Source organism: Felis catus, chromosome X (assembly GCF_018350175.1).
Source record: "Felis catus isolate Fca126 chromosome X, F.catus_Fca126_mat1.0, whole genome shotgun sequence".
Classification (NCBI taxonomy): Eukaryota; Metazoa; Chordata; class Mammalia; order Carnivora; family Felidae; genus Felis; species Felis catus.
The window spans coordinates 76,159,740-76,182,595 of NC_058386.1; the positions used below are offsets into that span (position 1 = coordinate 76,159,740).

At 36.1% G+C, this 22,856-nt stretch overlaps 1 long non-coding RNA gene across 1 annotated transcript; it reads right to left on the bottom strand.

Moving 5' to 3' along the window:
* Positions 1-1,288: 1,288 nt before the first annotated feature.
* LOC102899626 lies at positions 1,289-22,741 on the bottom strand. The gene is made up of 4 exons (XR_442480.3): positions 22,604-22,741; positions 21,260-21,332; positions 4,074-4,306; positions 1,289-2,861 (listed from the first exon to the last, which is right to left on the bottom strand). It is a non-coding gene; the product is annotated as an uncharacterized LOC102899626 (long non-coding RNA).
* Positions 22,742-22,856: the final 115 nt, after the last annotated feature.

The window sequence follows — 22,856 nt, forward strand, 5'->3', positions numbered from 1 at the left end:
ACCCCAATAATAAAATCACGTGCACATCATCAATCTTGATGTTTGTGCAAAGCAATTCTGACAAGATAGTATAACATGGTTTATTGCTCTAGGTATATACAATAAAATCCTCAATTGTTAATAGCAAGAACTATCAAAGACTACAGAGGTTGTACAATGATCACTAATGGCTCCAAGCTCTCTTGGAGATGTCTGAGGAGTGAGCAATAAGACCTGCTGTGTTAACCTTTTCTCATACCCATTTTGTTATTGGGTTGTTTACTTATTATTGAATTTTAGGAGTTATTAATATATTCTATATGCAATCCTTTATCAACTATATGATTTGTAAAGATTTTTTTCCCAGTTCTCAGTTTGTCCTTTCATTCTCCTAACAGTATCTTCTGAATTGTAGAAATTTTGAATATTGATGAAGTCCAATTTATCAATTTATCAATTTGTTGTTTTATGAATAATTTCTAATAAATCTTTGCAAAACCCAAGATTTTAAGCATTTTTTTCCGTTTCCTTCTAGCATTTTTATAGCTTCAGGTTTTTACATTTAGGTCTATAATTCAAGTTAATTTTTGTATATGGTTTGACCTGGAGTATTTTAAAGTTTATTGATTTTGAGAGAGAATGTGTATATGCATGCACACACAAGCATGCACACACACACACACACACACACACACACACACACACACACGTAAATAGGGAAGGGGAAGAGAGAGGGAGAGATAATCCCAAGCAGGCTCCATGCTGTCAGCATAGAGCTTGATCCCACAAACTGTGAGATCATGACCTGAGTAGACATCAAGAGTCGGACCCTCAACCAACTGAGCCACCCAGGCACCCCTGACCTGGAGTATTTTAAAGCAAATCTTTGATATCAGATTTTTTCGCCCATAAATACTTTGGTATGTATCTCTAGCAGATGAGGAAAATTTCAAAAACAGAATCCCAATACCTTTATCATAATTACTTAATAGCATACGTATTCAATCTGTATTCAAATTTCTCCCAAATATCTTTTTGTCTGTTTAAGATCCAAAAAAAATAAGCATATTGCATTATGTTGACATGTTTTTTAAATCTCTAGTCATCTGTAACAGTCCCCTTATTCAATTTTCCTGTCATTTAAAAAAAATAATAATCCTTGGGGCACCTGGGTGGCTCACTTAAGTGTCTGACTCTTGATTTTTGCTCAGGTCATGATCTCATAGTTCATGAGTTCAAGCCCCATATTGGGATCTGTGCTGACAGCGTAGAGCCTGCTTGGGATTCTGTCTCCCTCTCTCTCTACCTCTTCTCTGCTTGTTCTCTCTCACAATAAACTAAAAATAAACTTAATAATAATAATCCAGGTCACTTGTTCCAAGAAATTTCCACATTCTGGATTTAGCTGGTTGTATCTTGGTGGTGTTTTAAACATGTTGCTCTGCCATTTCTTGATTTATTGATCTCAGACATTATATATTATACATATATATTATTAGACATTATATATTTACTTTGTGCTGTGAAAGATGATCTGGCTAACATAACTACTATCTATTTCTCTAATTATCCTTTCAACATCTTTAGCAATGGAATAAACATGGAAGATTTTTGAAGAATTAATATGTATGACTGCCTTTAGCAAGTCATCTTTATTTAGCCTTGGCTATACTACTAACTACCATATAGGTACTATAATAAACTAGTTTTTGTTCGATGCAATAACAGTGAGGGAACGAAGAATAGAGATTTGAGAAATATCTCAGAAGAAGATCTGACAGTATTGAATGAGAGAAGGAGAAGGGAATAACTGTAGAATAACTGTTCAGTTTCAGTGAGTATATGGTGTTGCAACATAGAACAATAGAAGAGGATGAATAAGTTTGGCCAGGGATACAGAAAGACAATAACTTCAGTTTTTGACATTGAGACATGGGGTGCGTTAAACAAGTAGAGATGTCCAACAGACCACTAGAAGTATGGATCTGGAGATTAGGAGAGAGATGTGGGCTCGAGGTACAGATTTGAAAGTCATCAGTTTTATGGGTGAAAGTTGAAGCCATGGGCATGGATAATATTTCCCAGGAATATGTAAAAGAGTAAGGAAAGACAAAGACAAACAACAAAACCCTAAGGAACAACAAGATTTAAGGAGACAGAAGCAATTGTTACAGTATGTGGTAAGAACCATAATAAAACGATGCATGAGATACCCTAGTGACTCAAAATAAGATTGATTAACTGGTTGGGGGAAAGTTATCATAAAAGGTGTTACTTTGGTTTAGACACTGAAGAATGTATAGAAGTGTGCCAATGGGATGAGGGTCAGGAAAACAGACAAACTCATTTACTTTACAAGGAAAACAGTGGGCTTCAAGTGAGAAGTCTTTCAACTATTTCTCACCCTGATACACTTATCTAGAGCAGTATTCCTCAAAGTGTGGTCAACAATTAACTTGCAAGAAAATCACACACGGGCTTCATTAAATTGCATATTATTAGGTTCCACTTTAGACCTACTGAATCAGAATCACTGGGGAGGAGGGCACTGAGCAATCTATACTTTAAAGTTCTCTAAGTGATTCTGAAGCAAATGGTTTGTGTATTAACCTTTGTACAAACTAAGATGTGACCATGGGAACTTTCAGCTAAAGTGGAGTGGATGAAGTCAAAGAATTGTGATCTTCAAGGTGCTATTCTCTTCTTGCCAGTTTTAGCAGGAAGGCCTAGTGGGAAAATGGGGAACAGGGAGGTTTTACAAGAGTATAATTGACTCAATCAGTTTTCCTTTATTTGGAAGGAAAATGAACCAGATAAGACTAAGAGCAGAGCAGTTTTCCATCAAGTTGGTCCCAAGTCAACCAGGAAGAACACACAGGCACCTTGATGAAAAGGAAATAAACAATTCATTTGGTGGATTGAATGTAGTCATTAAAACAACAACAACAACACACACCCATGAATTCCCTTAATTTTGTTTTCACTTTTCAGCTGTTTCTCTGGCATTTTATACTCAGCTCTTTCTAGTGAATTCACCTTACCTGAAGTCACTAAATATTTAGTTTTTCATTTAATCAGTAATTCCAGGGATAAAAATTTCCATGTTTCTCATAATTTTTGTCCTAAAAAGAGGAAATCTGAAGTGAAGTCATTGTCTACTATTTAGTCAGAAAATGTTTCTATGTCTTTATATAAAAGATAACTGTATGTTTGGGAATATATTATTTGAAGTACATAGTAAAATAAATTACTCTTGAGAAATCATTTGTGCCCTTAGGGAATCTCAGGAATGTACTCTCACACTTTGATGGCCTATGAATGTTATTCTTCTCAGAAATCAGCAAATGGGTTTTGTTACTCTGTCAAAGCAGCTATCTACATGGCTCTCCAGAGTCGGGTATATCTTGCTAGAAATATGCTTTCTGACTTCAAAAGATTGTAACATATTACTTTAAGAAAAGCTGTGAATATGTCTATTCATTCCTTTAATACTTCTAGAAAAAGAAATCAGATCATAAAAACAACTGCTTCCTTTGAAAAGACACTGTGATAAAATTAAGTCCATTCTAATTCCAAAGTTAAACATGAAGAATGGTAAGATTTCATAAGAGAACTCTTCTCTTTGTATGTATACTAATTCTATTTATCATACATGACTTTCTAAGATATATTTCCTGGCTCACATATTGTGCTAGTAAATTAGTAACACATGAGAAACAAATGATAGCTTTATCTAGTTAATTTAGGGATGTGTATGATAGGTATGATAAATGTGATATCCATATGATAGTCATACAGACATTAGAAGATGCTTTAAAAAGTATAAGATGTGATAGGAAAATAAAGTGTCACTTCTGTGATTCCACCCAAGAGCTGAAGGATTCTGTTGTAAAAAAAAATAACTATGAGACTCAGAAAGGAGAGACAGAGAATATGGAGTTGTCAGTGTATGTGTAAATTTGTGTAAAGGAAAGATACTAGAGAAAAAAATAATGGGCCACAGTAGTTATACTTTCTTCAGAGAGGAGGCTCTAATGTGGTATATATAAATATTTCCATAGGGCTATGAGACTTTTTTCTCAATTCATACTTACCAAAACAATCTTTTAATTATTATATTAGTTTCTGGGCTGCCATAAGAAAGTACCACAGACAGGTGGTTTAAATTGGAAGTTAATTTTTTCACAATTCTGGAGCTCAGAAATCTGAGATGGAAGTATTCGCAGGATTGGTTTCGTCTCAGGCTTCTCTCAGCTTGCAGATAGCCATCTTTTCCCTGTATCTTCACATGGTCTTCCTCAGTGTGTCTCTGTCCTAATCTTTTCTTCTAAGAAAATGAGTCATATTGGATTAAAACCTATCCTATTGACTGTCTTTTAACTTCATTACCTCTTTAAAGATGCTATGTCCAAATAAAGTCATATTCTGAGATCCTAGGGGCTTCAACATATAAATTTTACAAGGGCACAATTCAGCACATAAAAATTATTATTCTAGGTTTCCACATAAATTAATACAAAGGTTCCAGTAAATATATATCTCATATAAGTTTTGAGTTCATATTTTTGGCAAAATCTTGACTATGAGTTACCTTTCTAAAGTCTAATCTGCATGGGGAATCAACACTCATTCCTGAATACTTGTTCTGGGCACTGGCATAGGTGCTAGGGCTAGAAAAACATAGGGACCACATTTCTTGTCCTTGAGGAGGACGAGATTTTTAATCTAAAGGAGGGAAATCAATATAAACAAGCAAGTACAATAAAATGTGCTAAATATTATTACAGAAGAAATGAAATATTGAAGGAGTAAATTCAGCTAGACCCATGGTGTCATAATCAGGCTAAAATAATAGATTAAGCCCTAGAATATTGCCTAAAAAATACTACTGCATAAAGCATTAGAGCTTATTATTTTTAATATGAAATTTATTGTCAAATTGGTTTCCATACAACACCCAGTGTAGACCTTATTATTTTTAAGACTTAATTCATTCATCTACCTGATGTTTTGCCTAAAGTCTTAAAACCTGTTTATAGTTTTTAAAGAAAATTTTATTAAGTGCTGTGTTTTTATTTGTAGAAAAAATCAGGATAAGTATGTTAATTTTTTGCATTAATATGATGGTCATGACTTTGCAGAGTGTGTTATCAAAATTAAAAACCAGTCTTGACAGGCTATTATAAGCTGAGCCATCATTGAACTCAAGGCTATATATAAGAACTCTGAAATCCAAGGACAGTTAAAAAAATATACCTGAATTGCTTGCCCAAACTAGAATAATCCCTACTGACATATAAGAACCAGGGTACAAGAGTAGTGACATAACCCATCTCATTATCAAGTACTGTATCACTTAGCAGATATCTATTTTATAAAAGTTATCCTACAAATCTCTGCATATACTAGTGAATATTCATTATACATATGTCTTCTCTTTAGTCTTTTGAAGATGCTATCAGAAGTAGAAGAAGGTTTTTGGTTAGCAAATGTCACAAAGAAAAGGTCAGAGAATCTGCTTTTGGGTTATATATTTAAAATTGTATGAGTCCAACAAATATGAGTCTAACAAATAGAAAGATATATGGCATGGCAAATGTTAAGTTAAGGACAAAGTTGTTAAGGGTTGATAAACCTATTCCATATAGAAACCAATGTTTTCTTTCTGTTGATGTTTTCTTCCTCAGCTTTCTTGAAATAAAATACTTACCTATATGACTGAGGTTTGAAATACATAAAATGAGAAAGTTGACCTAAATTAATTTTATGGTCCTTGTCAAGAACTTTGAAGAGTCTGAAATTTTACTCTATGTACAAGTTAACAAGTTAGCTGGCCACAGTTTCACAGATGCTGGCAGAAGACACAAGACTCCAGGGTCAAGGAACAGTTTGTTAATACCAGCAATAGCTGTTGCTAAAATATCAGTATTTGTACCAGCTCTCTGAGCCCCAATTCCCACAGGGTAATTTAAAGAGGGCTAGAATATACCTTCCCATGCAGTAGGGTTCATTATAAGACAGGCATCCTGAATTTATTATTTATAATGGACAGTAATCTCTGGAGGGGAACACTATCTCTGCTTTATATGGCTATTCACCACACAAAAATTATTTCTTAAATTAAGATATAATTCACATATCACAACCCTTTCAAAGTAAATAATTCAGTGGTTATGATTTATAATGCCTGAACATTCTCTATCATTTGAAAAATACACCTCATACTCCTTAGCAGTTACTTCTCATTTCCCCTCCTCCAAACCACTGGGAACCACTAATATACTTTTACCTCTCTGGATTTGCCTATTCTGGACATTTCATGTAAATGGAATCATACAATATATGACCCGTCTGTGACAGGCTTCTTTAATTTACCATAATGTTTTCAAGGTTCATCCGTGTTGTAATATGAACCAGTTTATTTTTTATGGTTGAATAATATCCATTGTACAGATAAAACACATTTTATTTATCTGTTCATCAGTTGGTGGACATCTGGGTTGTTTACATTTTTGACTATTATGAATTAATGGTGGCATAAATAATCACATATAAGTTTTTGTGAGGACATATATTTTTTATACTCTTGGTTATATAACTAAGAGTGAAATTGCTGAGTCATATGGCAACTCTATGTTTAACTTTTTAAAAAACTGTCAAACTGTTTCCCAAAGCAGCTGCACCATTTTATATTCCCACCAGAAAGGGTTCTAATTTCTTTACATCTTTGCCAGTACTTATTGTTTCCTGTCTTCTCAATTATAGCCATGATAGTGAGTGTGAAGTGATATCTCATTGTGGTTTTGATTTGCATTTCCATAATGGCAGATGATATTGAACATATTTTCATGTGCTTATCAGCCATTTTCATATCTTCTAATGAAAAATGTTTATATAAATCCTCTGCCCTTTTTTTTTACAGTGGATTATTTGTCTTTATTGTTGAGTTGTTAAGAGTTCGTTATATATTGTATATACTAGACCCTTATCAGATACATGATTTACAAATATTTTCTGTGAGTTATCTTTCCCCTCTCTTGATGGTGTCCTCTGAAGCACAAAAGTGTTTAATTTTAATGAAGTTCAATTTATCTGTTTTTTTTGTTTGTTTGTTTGTTTGATTGCTTCCCCTTTGGTCTTTTATATATAAGAAACCAAAGTCAGCAATACTTACATCTATGGTTTCTTCCAAGAGTGTTATAGATTTAGTTTTTCCATTTAGGTCTTTGATCTATTTTGAGTTAATTTTTGTATAGGATGTGAGGTAGAGATCCAACTTCATTGTTTTTCATGTGTATACTCTGACTCAATACTATTTGTTGAAAAAACTACTATTTTCCATTGAATATTTCTCTTGTCAAGAACCAACTGACCATAAGTGATTATTTCAGATTTATTTTTATGAGAGCACCACACAGTCTTTTTTAATTATTATTTTAGAGAGAAAGAGAGAGAAAGAGACAGAGCAGGCATGAGCCAGGGAAAGGGGCAAAAGGAGAGAGAGAATATTAAGCAGGCTCCATGCTCTGCACAGAGCCTGATGCTGGGCTTGATCCCAAAACCCTGGGATCATGACCTGAGCCAAAATCAAGAGTCAGATGTTGAACTGACTGAGCCACTAAGGCAGAGTCTTGATTACTATACCTTTTTCCTAAATTTGGAAATCAGGATGTTGAAAAACTCTAACACTTCTTACCACTTCTATTCAGCATAATTACTAGTGATCCTAGTTTGTGCTATCCAGCATGAAAGAGAAATGAAATACAGCCAATTGCAAAGAATGAAGTAAAGCTGTCTTTATTTGCAGAAGACATGATTGTCTGTGTTGAAAATCCAATAGAATCTACCGAAAAGTGACTACAACCCATAAATGAGTTTAACAAAGTTGCAAGATGTAAGACCACCATATGAAAATCAACTGTATTTCTATATGCTAGCAATTAACTATGCAAAACTAGTATTTTTTGTATGGTAAAATACCATTTATAATAGTATCAAAACTATGAAATATTTAGGAATAGATCTGACAAAAGAAGTGAAACCTTTATTTTTTTTTTTAAATTTTTTTTCAACGTTTTTTATTTTATTTTTGGGACAGAGAGAGACAGAGCATGAACGGGGGAGGGGCAGAGAGAGTGGGAGACACAGAATCGGAAACAGGCTCCAGGCTCTGAGCCATCAGCCCAGAGCCTGACGTGGGGCTCAAACTCACGGACCGCGAGATCGTGACCTGGCTGAAGTCGGACGCTTAACCGACTGCGCCACCCAGGCGCCCCAGAAGTGAAACCTTTAAATAAAAACAGAAACCATTACTGAGAGAAGTTAGAAAAGACCTAAATAAATGGAGAGATATACTTTTTTTCATAGATTGAAGGGCTAAGTTTTGTAACAGTAATTGTTCCCAAATTGACCTGTAGAAATAATGCATTCATACGAAGCCTTAGCAAGTGTTTTTAAAAGAAATTTACAAACTGATTCTAAAATTCATATAGAAATGCAAACAACTGTGAAAGAAAAGAGCGAAGTTATAGGGCCAACACTAATTTAAAAACATTATAAAATGACAGTAATCAAAACTGTGGTATTAGCCTAAGATGGACATATATATCAATGAAATAGGATATAGACAGTCCAGAAATAAACCCATGCATATATGGGCAACTGACTTTCTACAAAGGTGTGAGATGGAGAAAAGTGCAAAGTGGATAGAAGATCATTTTTTTTCAACAAATTGTAGTGGAATGATAAGAGGTCTACACACCAAAACAAACAAAAAACCCAGAATGTCAATCCACAGCTTTCACTGTTACAAAATTTAACTCATAAGATCACAGAACCAAATGTAACACCTAAAACTATACAAGAGGAAGACATAGGAGAAAAGTTTTGTGAACTTGGGTTAGGCAAAGATTTCTTAGATGTCATGTTATACACAGGTCATAAAATAAAAAAATCAATAAATTGGACTTCATCAAAACTAAAAACATCTGCTTTTCAAAAGACACTGTTATTACAATGAGAAAACAAATCACAGATTGGGAGATAATATTTGCAAAGCGTATATTTACTAAAGGACTTGCATTCAGAATACAAGAAGAATCTCAAAACTCAATAATGAGAAAACTATCAACCCAATTTAAAGTAAACATTTGAGCAGATACTTCATAACAGATATTTGGATAGGAAATAAACATGAAAGATGTTCAACATCATTTTTCATTAGGGAAATGCATATTAAAACCATGAAATACCACCACACATCCATTAGAATATCTAAAGGATGCTAAGGATGTACGGCAACTGGAATTCTGATATATTGCTGCTGGCAATGTAAAATAATACAACTTATTTGGAAAACAGTTTGACAGGTTTTTTTTGATATCTACAAAGTATTTTTATTTATGACGTATTTTCAACAGCTCTACTAAGGCATCATTGACATAAAATTGTATATATCTAAAGGTACAAGTTGAGACCTATGAAATGTTCATACACTTGTGACACCATCACCAAAATCAATATAATTAACATATACTTCAGTCCCAGAAGATTCCTCAGTCCTCTCTAATCCTTCCCTCTTGCCCCTACATTCTCTCTCCCCTGATGTCCAGGCAACCATTGATTCCTTTCTGTTATTATTGATTTTTTTGTAGTCCCAAGATTATTTTGAAAATGGAATCATATAGTATGTACTATTTCTTGTCAAGTTTTTTCACTCGTATAATTATTTTCAAATTTGTCTTTTTTTTTTTTTTTCACATCAGTTGTCCATCCTCTTATTGCTGAGTTGTTCTATGGTATGGATTCTCCACAGTTTTGGTAATTTCTTAACAAGTTAAATACATACCTAACACACAACCCAGCCAATTCCACTCCTAGGTATTCTGTTAAAAGAAATAAAAGGCTGTGTGTACATAAAGACCTCTACTTGAATATAAAACCTGTGGTATATCAATACAGTGGAATACTACTCAACATTAAAAATGCAATAGCATGACTGAATCTCAGAATGAATATACTGAGATAAGGCAGTGAAAAAACTATATACTATATGATTCCATTTTATAAAAAGCAAACTAATCTACAGTGATTTAAATGTATCTACTTCCTCATAGATCCATTGATTTACGTTAGCATTAGAAATTCCATGCACAATTGAAGGCTGTGAATGTGGCATAAACCAGTTTTATAAACCACATTTCCTGCTGAAATATCAAGGGCCTGGATAACATTAAATGTCTTGTTTCTTTCAGGCACCCACTCAGATAATTTTGGAACATAAATATATCCCCTTTCCCTTGACTCCATTCCCAGCCTTGGAGCTACTTTGTTATTTCTAGTAGTACAGTATTAAGTCTGGAGACATCAGAGTTTCCTTAAACTATCAGAAGCAACCAATTCACATCTGCTGTTCATCTACCACTGTTATGCTTTGCTCCACTCTTGATAGCTCCTGCTGGTTTGGATTCCATCCATCTGCTAAATCATTTACCCCTAACTCTATTCCTGTGCTTCACTCAACATCTGGTTTATCATTCCAGTCCTTTTATTGCTACATTTAAAACATGCAGTTTAGCACTTTTACAACATCTGAATGGAAGACTTGTTCTTAAGAAGGCAGTTGGAGTAATACAGTTCGGTGTACTACTCCTTCAGTATTCCTTTCCTTCACTCAATGCCATCTCTCTCACTGGTACCTTTTCTCTTTCCTCTGTCCTATAACCACCCTCCAGCTCATGACTTGTTTTCTTCCATTTCAGTGATTCTTAAACTTAAGCATGCATCAAAATCACCTGGAGGGCTTGTTAAAACACAGATTGCTGGATTGCACCACAGAGTTTCTGATCCACCAGGTCTGGATTGGTGCTTGAGAATTTTAGTACTAAGAAGTTTCCAGGTGATGCTGATGCTGATGCTGTTGGTCTGGGGATTATACTTTGAGAACCACTGTCCTAGCACAACAATGTTTATATTAACCACCTGTCTATCTCCCGGCTTGTCCTCTAAGCCCTTTTTTTGTGAATTGCCTTGATGTGCAAAGCTCGCAGGTGTGGCTGAGCATCCTGATTTGCCATAATCACCCAGGGCCAAGTTTTTAAATTAGTCAATGATCTTTAGTTACCCTAAAGGTAGAAATGCAATGTGTTCTCTAGAGGTAAGAACTCCAAATCAAGATGCAGGATTTATTTTCTAGAGCTCTTGAAATATATTTCCAAAGTGTAGTTCACTGTCCAAATTAAGCTAGTTCAGCTTTCAAGAAGTAACAGTGAGGAAGAATAAATTTAGAAAATGAAGCGCAATCTACTCCTGAATAACTAAAATAAATGTGGTCTCTCATGTTCACATTTATACTCATTCTCTTTCCCTCTCTCGCCCTCTGTGTATGTGATTATTAATATGGGCATGTTTGTATATGTCTATACTAACATGACAAATAAAATATTTATCTGTGTGTATATCTATTTGTGTGCTTTGTGTATACTTTTTAGTATATATGGATATATCTAAGCAATTCCAATTTACTGTAATTTACATGTTATAAACCTCTAGCATTTAGAGTAGGCTTCTAGCACACAAATAAAATTATGGAAGTCAATCTACTTTCTGTAATGTCACCAAAGACCTCATTCTTTATGACATTTCTGCTGGCTACCATATCTTCAAAATTACCCTATGGTCTCTTTGTTAATATACTTTCCTGGATCCATCATACCTGTCTGAATTTTTTTCTTAGCATCCAGCCATCCAGCATAAAAAATGTTTCTTCTTCCAGATTCCCAATCTGCATTTTAGTATCATGGTATCATCACTCTCCCTGTCACACTGAACTGAAATCTCAGAATCTACCAGAAGTAATAAACTCTGCAGGCTATAACCTTGGATGACTTCTTTCCCCATGTCCACACTTAAAGTAAACTTTCAACAAACTTCTTTCTTTGGTTCTCATAATCTTCCCCATTCACTTCCCTCCTCCCTAATCTCACTTACTTCCACATCTTCAACTAATATTGCTATGTAAATGACTCTAAATCTTCATCTATCTCCAAACTTTTTCAGAAACACAAGACCTAACATCTAATGATGTCTTCATCTGCAGATTTTGCAGGCACCGGAAATGTGGCTTTATACATAACTCAGCATCATATTTTTCCAAATATATTTCTCCTCTTTGATTCCCAATCTGCACTGCAAAATTATCACCCTGCTTGTTACTCACTATTGAAACTCAAAATCATCTTCTATTTTTCCCATTCCCCCATTGCCTATATTAGGTCATTAAATCCTTTAAATATGATCTGCAAAATCTATTCCTATCTTTACATTCTTTTTTCTACTTTTCTAAATCATGGTTTTATTATTGCATGTCTATCACTGAAATATCTTATTAACCGCCTGCTTTGAGTCCCTTAAACCAGCCCAACACAACCATATATCTCACATCCACCAACCATCAAGTTAAGTTATGGATACCTCCAGGCTATCAAGCATTTATTTTCCTTCCTCCCTTAAGACACCTAGTTATGATCCTGACTGTAACTCACAAGGTCTTGGATCTACAAGCCAAGTCTAACATGGACTTTAGTCCTTTGCACTGTTTATTTGACTCTTGGTTTTTCTTAGCAGATTTGGCCTTGACTCACCTTTCTAGCTCCTTTTTCTCTGGACTACTTTGGATATCTATACTAGGTCAGGTTCCTATAACTAGCAGTCAGGTTGAGCCAATATACTCATTCTCCAATAAGAGAATGGCTTTTGAACTGGGTGTTATATGTAAGTGATGAATCACTGGGTACTACTCCTGAAGCCGATACTACACTATATGTTAATTAACTTGAATTTAAATAAGTAAATAAAAAAGAGAGAATGGCTGTTGAACATGGTATCCTAATTTAGCTCCTACCTCTAGTTTCTCATCTTATAAGCCATTCTACATACCAATGTCCGGGCATTAGACACAGGTCTAATCATGTGTTTTTCTTATTCATATGTCTCTACACAGTTATAGAATACATTCAGAATGACATTCAAAGTCTTCCTGGTTTTGCCCCACCCTCTTTCCCAGCTTTACTCCCACTATATAATCATAAAACCCACCCTCAAGCCCCATTAGATGACCAATCAATTTCCAAACTCAGCCCACAGTTTTCTTTCTCTCAGCTTTTGGTCATGTTGTTCCTTCTCCCTCAAAAGCCCTTTCCTCTAATTTCCAACTTCTGGGGTCCTAATTATATTTAAAGGCACAACTTTTCCATAAAACCTTCCCTATTCTCTTCCTCCTATATATTTTTGTAACATTCTTTTGCAGTCAGATGAGTTCTTGTCAGTTGCCTTGACTATATTCTAACCACAATGAGATGAATACTGTCATCATTCACTTATCCGTAGCACCACACCTGGACATATTTACTACTCCATATTTGTTAATATAATTTAATTAAATTAAATATATATAAGTTCTAATATGCTAACTAACAATAATCTTATTACCTAATAGTCCTACAACTTATTTAATCATCAAAAGTAGTATAAGAAGAAAAAAGTAATCTAATAACAGTTATATATTATTGTAGGGTCATATATAGAGCTTTGCCTGCAGTGGAAAAGTTTTATTCTGTAGATTTGGGATCAACTTCAGTACTATCTATTTTAATTTAGTCACTACTGAACCCAAGGCTTTGAGGCATTTTGATGGTATAAAACAAGTACATGATGAAAGATTAAACGATGAAAATTTTTAGGCAAAGCAGGGTTGGTTCACAGGGTTTAGAGGCAAGTCTGCCCTTATAGAATTATCAGGGTGTCAGGTGAAGCTGCTAGTACTGATGAGATGACAGCTCCTGTTAGTTTTGATTTCGAGGCAGCAGAAAGCCAGTGTGGCAGTACTATTTGTAAAGAAGTAAATAAAATAAAATAAGCAGCAAAAAAGGATATCCTTATCTCTAGTACCAAGAAATCACCCAGTGACCAAAAGTCATTTCCAAAAATTTTCTTTAAAATTCATGTGCATATCTCAAAGAAGGCCTTCTGAATAAATCTGATGCCAATGTAGATGCACATTTTAGCTTCTAATATGTTGGAATGGAAAACTTAAAAATAAGCAGGATAAGAATTATATAATATATTCTCCACTACTCCACTCCATTAAATATATATAATTTAATGCAATTGGTTTCTGGGTTGTCCTATTTAATTAGTTTATATACACTTCTAAGAGTTGTTCTGGTACAAAATGCATACTTGATTAAATATGGTGTTTGTGGTCATTTCTGTGCCATCAGGTCCTGGGACAGAAAGAAATTCTTCTATTAAATCATTGTATAGGAAAATCAAACCCTGAATTTCCTGCTTTTGCCAGGAGAGGAAGGACAAGACTGGTGTTCAGATGTGAATATTGACTCTTTGGAACTGCAAGTAGGTATATGCTTGTCATTGTGTGTATAGCAGGGAAGGTGGCTTAAATAACTGATTTGTATATGTGTCTGGGAAACAAATAGGTAATAATGAACAAATAAAAACTGATGTAGAATGGATGAACCTTGAAAATATTACTCTCAGTGGATGCATCTAGTTACAAAACACCATACATTGTAAGATTTTATTTATGTGAATATCTAAAATAGGGAAGTCTACATAGACATAGAATACATTAGTGGTTGCCTTGGACTGGGGGGTGGTGTGGTTTGGGAGGACTGAAGAGAAGTTATGGCTAAAGACAAGATTCTTTTTGGTATGATGAAAGTATTTTAAAATTGATTGCAGTGATGGTTATACAACTCCATGAATATACTAAAAACAGCTGAATTGTATACTTCAAAAGGGTGAAATGTATGATACATGAATTATATCTCAATAAAGCTGTTAGAAGTTATGTGGGAGAATATATAAAACAAAAATAAACTTATTTCTAAGACTTGACTAACTTGATGCCTAGATATGAAAACATGTCTTTATTATTGATGGATGTCAAACATGTGTTCTTTAATTTTCAAAATTAATTATATTTTGAAAAGGTCAGAAAATAAACCATGAAGTAGAAGAGACAATAGATTTTAGCTGCATGGTTTTAGTTTCATTTTGAACTATATTTATCATCAAAAGACTGTTTATACATACTCATTTGTTTCAAAAAAAACCTCAGCTTCTTAAATAGCATCCCTAGTAACACCAATGTGTGATTCTCTGATCCACATAATTTAGCAAGCAAATTAAAAGTTTTTACCTCACTGTTTATTACTACACCTATATCTTAGTAACTTATAGACTGGACAATTACCATTCATGATCTATTAAACCACTCTTGAAAATCGCATTGGGGCTTTGGGACTCTGGTTAACAAGGAAGTCTCTTCTTTGTTAGAAGCATATTTTCTATATAAAATTCAAAGTGTTTTTCAGTATAGTGTATAAAACCATAGGTGGCATGAATCTGGGTATTCTAAGTCTCTGTTAGTTTCAACACTTTCCCCCAAAAGGAGAATTTGGCACAATAGTCCTTCAGACTAATTTTTGTGGGGCTATGTTTTAGCTGCCTGTTTTCTTGCCCCAATCCCTGTAATCATCACAACTGAACACATTAACCTTTATTTCAGGTAAGTGACCATTATTGGTCATTATTTTTTCCAGGCCTTTTCTTGTCGTCTATTTTCCTCCACTGGGACCAATCTTGTTCCTAGTCAGAAAGGATTTAAGGAGGAGTATTTCAATAGTTTGGTGGCTTAGCATCAAGTAGACCTATGGCTTCTGGTCCTACTGTGATCTCACAAACCAGTTAAAGAAACTGGGTGTCTTGGTTGCCATCTTTTTTCACCTGTGTCTGCCTGTCTTTGTGGATTTGATCTGTTATGCCTTTTTCTTTAGGCCTGATATCCTGTCTTGTGTAGCAGACCTCTTAAGAGATTACTAATTTGTTTCTTAACCCCAATCCTCATCAGTAGATTCCTGCTATGTACTGATTATCTGCCTATGGCCTGCCACGAGACTGGATTCTATTCTCTGCCTGCCTGCCAGAACATCTATTGCTGGATTTCCAGAGTCTAGCTGTCTGACTGCTAACTGCCTATTGTTACACAATCCTTCTACATTACCAGCCTCAGAGATTCTTCCTGTTGGTGACTACAGGAAGCTTCTTAGCTTTCCTGTCCTGCCATAATTAGTCTCTAGTTTTTGGGTACCAGGCTCCTTGGTATGACTTTGCCAATGACAAGTAACTTGAGATACTATATCCTAGTTTACTACTAGGTTTTTATTTCCTTGGGCCAACATTTTAGTAATTCCTGTCTACTCTTTTTTTCCTTTGTTTTCTGCATATAATCTGTGGATAGAAATAGTTTGTTCCTTTATTATTTCTTTATTTAAATTCTAGTTAACATACATTGCAATATTAGTTTCGGGTGTGCAATACAGTGATTAACACTTCCACACAACACCTAGTGCTCATTACAAGTGCACTCCTTAATCCCCATGGCCTGTTTAACCCATGCCTCCACCCACCTCCCATCTGGTAACGGTTCTTTACAGTTAACAGTCTGTTTCTTGGTTTGACTGTCTCTATTTTTACCCCTTTGCTCGTTTGTTTCTTAGATTTCACATAGGAGTGAAATCATATGGTATTGTGTTTTTCTCTGACTTATTTCATCAAAATAAAAAGCTTCTGAACAGTGAAGGAAACAATCAACAAAACTAAAGGGCAAACCTACAGAATGGGAGATGATATTTGCAAATGACATATCTTATAAAGTGTTAGTATCAAAAATATATAAAGAATTTATAAAACTCAACACCCATTGTGAGTCAAGCCCCATGTGTGGCTTGGAGTTTACTTAAAATAAAAAAAAATTTAAAAAGCCTCAACACCCAAAAAATGAATAATCCTGTTAAAAATGGGTATAAGACATGAATAGACATTTTTCCAAAGAAGATATCCAGATGGTCAACAGATACATGAAAAGATACTCAATATCACTGATCAACAGGGTAATACAAATCAAAAGTACAATGAGATATCACCTCACACCTGTCAGAATGGCTAAAATCAACAATACAGGAAACAATAGGTGTTGGTGAGGATGCAGACAAAGGGGAACCCTCTCATACTGTTGGTGGGAATGCAAACTGGTGCAGCCACTCTGGAAAACAGTATGGAGCTTTGTCAAAGAGCTAAAAATAGAACTACCCTACAATACAGCAATTGTCCTACTAGGTATTTACCCAAAGAATACAAAAATACTAATTCAAAGGGATACATGAACCCCAATGTTTATAGGAGCATTATCTACAATAGCCAAATTATGGAAACAGCCAAATGTCCATCCATTGAGGAATGTATAAAAAAGATATGGTACACACACACACACAATGGAGAATTAGCCACAAAACAGAATGAATTCTTGCCATTTGAATTGACATGGATAGAACTAGGGGGTATTATGCTAAGTTCGTTTCTTTAAATGTCTGTTGGATTCATTCCATCCTCTTCATTACCTCTGGGGCCATTCTAGTTCCAATCTTAACGACTTAATCAGGCAAGACTTTATTTCTGCCTAGAGTTCAGCAGTGGTGCCTCAAGGGTTGCCTCAGAGAATGAGAGAGAAGCCAAGTGATTATGAGCAGGGCTATAGTCTTCACTCCTATGTTGTCTTCAAACAGGTCAACAAGTTTTGTATCTGCTGCATATATTAGGGTTATGTGAAGAGTTTTATTTAGAAAAAAAATCCTGTACTGAAGGAAAAATTGGCTTGAAAATCAGTTTTCAAAGTTATTCTGCATGCCACTGACAGACCAGCTCCTTTCCTTCTTTATTTTATGACATTCCTGCTAAATATCTTTATCAGTTACTGCCATTAGGTCTTACATACAAATCTGGGAAAATGCTATAGGGATAACCATGTTTCCTAGTATTATTCAACATCTATGTTCTCACCATTCTACTCAAGCCCCACTGGCCCCTCAACATTAGTGGTCAGTATTGTTTCCAGACCATTCTATATATTGTCTTTTCCTTACTTCCTTTCTTTGCCTTGCCTGTTCAAGTCTTATTTCTGCTTTATACCTTGGCAGCTCAAGTTCTACCTCCTTCTTGAAAACTTCATCTATTCTAGACCCAACCAATATCACCCCTTTGCCATGTTATGTTGTATTTAGAGTCAGTACCTGCAAGTTAGGCAGCTAGTTTTCTCTTACTGTTTCACAAATTTGTTATTTGTTTTCTCAAGTAGATTTTATAGCTATTAATGGCAGAGATTTTATATTTTAGAGTCTATTTCATTACAAGCACTTGTAGTACCATTAATAGCACATTAGTGACTGGGAAATAGGAGAATTCTATCAAAATAAGGTGGAACTCCAGTTGGTTCACATTTGAATTTTCTTAGCACTTTAAGTTTTGAAGTGATGAGGAACAAGCTTTCTCATAATTAAACAGAAGTCTCAGCAATTATATGAAGACTTTAAGAAAAAAGGAAGAATCTTGCACAAGACTCCACCCCTTTAGTGTGACTGGTTTAGTGGCTTCAACAACCTCTAAGTTTCTCACATTAAAACTATGTTGTGAAGCTGTGACTGATAATGAAGCTGTGAAGACATTTAATCACATATTTAAAAAAAAATTGGGTACTCTTCAATTAGATTTTTAATTCTGATGAAAATAGCATGTACTAAAAGTGAATGGCCTTGAGGATCCACATCAGGAAGGAGGAAGTGTGAAGGCTACCAAACATTGAGGGTTGTGATGCTGGAGCAAATGCCAGTGGAGATTTAACCTTTTTAGTGTTTTTATTAGAATGGTTATTATTTTTATTAGTGCTCTAATTATAAAGTTGCATTGGATTTAAGTGATATTCCCTAAACCATGTTTCTCCAGGAGGCCTGTTCTTTTTATTGGGCAAATCTACAGAACAGGAGATTCTTCAGGAATACATATATGACATGGTAGCAGAATGTCTAGTACTTTTTTTTTTTCGGCACAACATCTATTTTGGTGTTGGCACACAGTATATGCTTAATAAATACTTGTTGACTCTCAGGATAACTTCATATCACAAATGTTTTGGTTATTTCTTATTTTTGTCTAATCCATGTTTCCTTTCATTTCTCTATTAATGACCCATATTTTTTAGAAGAGAATATTCAGCAAAAGGGAGACATGGAAAGCAAGGGGGATACTATGAGGCTCATCAGAAACCTCTGGGGTAACAAATGACTTTAAGATCAATTTGAAGAAAGACAGAACTTAGCAGCCCTTTATTTATCTTTCTTTTCTCCCAGGGCTCTCTTTTTAATGTTAACTGGGTGCTAACCTCATGAGAAGCCAGAGGGAGAGATAAGAGGTCAGTAGGCCTAACATATACTTTTGATATCCCAACTGACATTAGTAGCCTCCTCCTTTTTTTTTAATGTTTATTTATTTTTGATAGAGAGAGAGAGAGACAGAGCATGAATGGGGGAGGGGCAGAGAGAGGGAGACACAGAATCCAAAGCAGGCTCCAGGCTTTGAGCTGTCAGTACAGAGCCCGACATCGGGCTCAAACTCACAGACCACGAGATCATGACCTGAGCCGAAGTCAGAGGCTCAACCGACTGAGCCACCCAGGTACCCCAGTAGCCTCCTCCTTTTGTCAACATGATAGAAAAGATGTCTCTTCACCAACCAAGCTATCTGTGTGTCCCAAGAAGGTAAAGATAAAGGAATGTAGGTGCAATGAGATCAGCCCTAAGACTACACTTGGTGAAGTGCCTGGTTCATAGTCAGTAAACAAATCCTTGCAGGACAGCAGTGGTATCTTTCATATGTTAGCTTCCAAGAGAAACACAATGACCCTGATGCCAGAAGGAAGGGTGTTTGTTTAATTACTGTTTATATTAACTGAAGCACAAAAAACAAACATCAAGAATTAAGACGTGGCTGAGATAATCACAGTAAAGTCAAATGTAAGCCATATCAGTAATAGACTTTTTCATTTTTTGCCGTAAACATTATGTATCTTTTACACATACCTTTAATTGGATTTCAAATGTTAGCTTCACCTGGCCTGAGGATAGTGAAACCCAACAATATATTCAAAATAATGTCACTCCATTTTCAAGTCTATTTATACACTCCAAATAGAAGCTGTTTGTATTACAACACCTTCTCCCTTTTAAAACCACACCAATGAGACCTACAAGTCCTTTATGATCTGGAAGCTGCTTATCTGTTCTACTTCTCTTTCAACAGAAGCCCCCTCTCCCAAATGCCCCAATTTCTTTTTTGTTTTAATTTTTTTATGTTTGTTTATTTTTGCACTCTCGCGCACATGCACAAGAGATAGAGAGAGAGAGAGAGAGAGAAAGAGAGAGAGAGAGAGAGAGAGAGAAAGTGAGCATGAGCATGGGAGGGCAGAGAAGGAGAGGCAGAATCCAAAGCAGGTTCTAGGCTCTGAGCTGTCAGCACAGAGGCAGACATGGGGCTTGAACCCAGGAGCTGTAGATCATGACCTGAGCCAAAGTCGGATGCTTAACCGACTGAGCCACACAGGTGCCCCTGAACACCCTCAATTTCTTAACCATAGGGTCTCTGCACATGCTATTGTCATCTCCTTTGCCTGAAATGTTCTTCACTCTTTCTTTGCCTTGTAATTGCTCAACACATTTTTTATATGCTTCCCAATACCCTGAAAGCTCTATAAGAGCAAGCCATATCTGTCTTGTTCATTATTGTACCCACAATGGCTAGCACGGTACCTAACACTTACTAGGCTGTCAACAAATACTAACTTTAATTAGACCCGTAAGACTGAGCTCAAACATCAGTTCTCTTTGGGAAGGTGTCCCAGATCCCTGACATTCTGGTGATATATCTACCTCATGTACTGCATGGGCTCCCTGTTCATATCTGTTGTACTGAAGTGCAGTTCTTTAACTGTCTGTCTCTCTCTCCCAGTAGACTATGAGGTTCTTCAGGTCAGGAAGTGTCTCAACTTCATCCTTCTAACCCATGGCACTCTATATAGCACGTGGTATACTCTAAGGAGATTAATAAATACCTATGGAGCAGATTATTGAGCCACATTTGAGCTTGGAAGATTCTCACCCATATCCATCTCTTAAACAGGAATTGGATGAAAGCATCGGATAAACAGGTCATGTCTTTCTGTAGCACGCATTTTTACTCAATTTTTCAGGAGGGGAAACACTTAAGTTATTTAAACCACATACGTGTCTGTGTGCATGTGTGTATAGTAAGTCGAATTCAAAATATACATCAAATTTTAAGTAAGATAGAAACTTTGACAAAGCAAATTTACCTTAGGGTTCCTTGTCTGCCCTATCTAGAAGCATGCATTTCCTCTTCTGTGCTGTTTTTGGGTAGTTTACCACCTGCATGATTAAAAAGAAAGTTAATGACAATGACAAAGCCAGGATCAAAGCTGTTTTTAGATATATAATGTTCTTTTCACTTTACTGTCCCAGTTAATTGCCTCATCACATATATAGCATGGTCAAAATTATCCTAATGCACTCTCAATAAATATGCTCATAAACAGATTCAGCAGAGCTGAAGGGGAGGGCAAAATAAGTCATAGCCTGAAGATATCTGAATAACAGGCATTTGGACATGTTAATACACTTAGTATCCAAATTACATTTCAGGCTTCTCTAGCATATATGCTCTTATTCCGTGATGGTGGTTCATTCAAATCCTGCTCTGCCCCTATAACATTCTCAGTGTGAACAATATTTTTAGAGGACCCTGTTTAAAAAAGTTGGAAGAATATAGCCTGGGCCTCCTCCTGACAACTCAAGCACTAAAGACTAATAATGCTCACAGTACTCTGCTGTTGCTGTTGCAGCACAAAAACACCTAGCATTTGTCTCGAGATTTACATTTAATTTAATTTTTTTTTAATGTTTATTTATTTTGAGACAGAGAGAGACAGAGCATGAGCGAAGGAGGATATAGAGAGAGAGAGGGAGACACAGAATCTGAAGCAGGCTCCAGGCTCAGAGCTGTCACCACTGAGCCCAACGCAGGGCTCCAACTCAGGAGCTGTGAGATCATGACCTGAGCCGAAGTTGGACGCTCAACCGACTGAGCCACCCAGGTGCTCCTGGAGATTTATATTTTAAACAAAGCTTTGATACACATGATCTTACTCCGTACCACAGCTCTAAACCTAAATGAGTTCAGGAAACAGAAAATAGCACTCAATCCAATTGTTAGCTCTCTATATAGGTGCTTTTGTTGAAGAGCCTTATTTCCCCCCCACCCTATACCTCCAAGATTAATGAAGTAGTGGACGTCTGCTGCTTCTACTACCTAGCAGCATGGGAATAAAGGAACGACTGTATTTCTTTGGTCGCAAAGCAATCACGGCAACACAAAGCACCCACTCTTTCTACTTTGACCCATACAGTCTGTCTAGGCAATTAATCAGCACTCCACGTGGTGGTTTTCCTATAGGATGCCAGCTGTCTGGCCAATCCACCCCTCCCACAGAGCTTAGCAGGACCACACCCTGTCAAGGCCTCTGTGGGAAAGGTGCTCTGACCTACACTAGTGGAAGCTGACACTCAGGTAGAACTGCCAGTGTAACTCATACTTGAAACCTTCCGGGCCTCACTTTCCCCATCTCTAAAATGGGCTATACCTCCTTTCTCTTGACTAGTTCTCTTCCATTTCACGCTAGGCCCCGGGGAAGTGAAATCAGTGCTTAACCGCAGCTTAAAGTCCTCTCCTTTCCTGTGGATCCCATCGCTGCGCTGGGCATGCTCAGTAGCTGGGGCCCGCTCTGTGCTGGGAGTAGGAAGCAGCTTTCTGTGCCCCGGCTGCAGACTGCGGGCACTTTGATGAATCACGTGTGTTGAGGCCCTCTTAAAGAGATAGGCACCTACTTTCCCTTC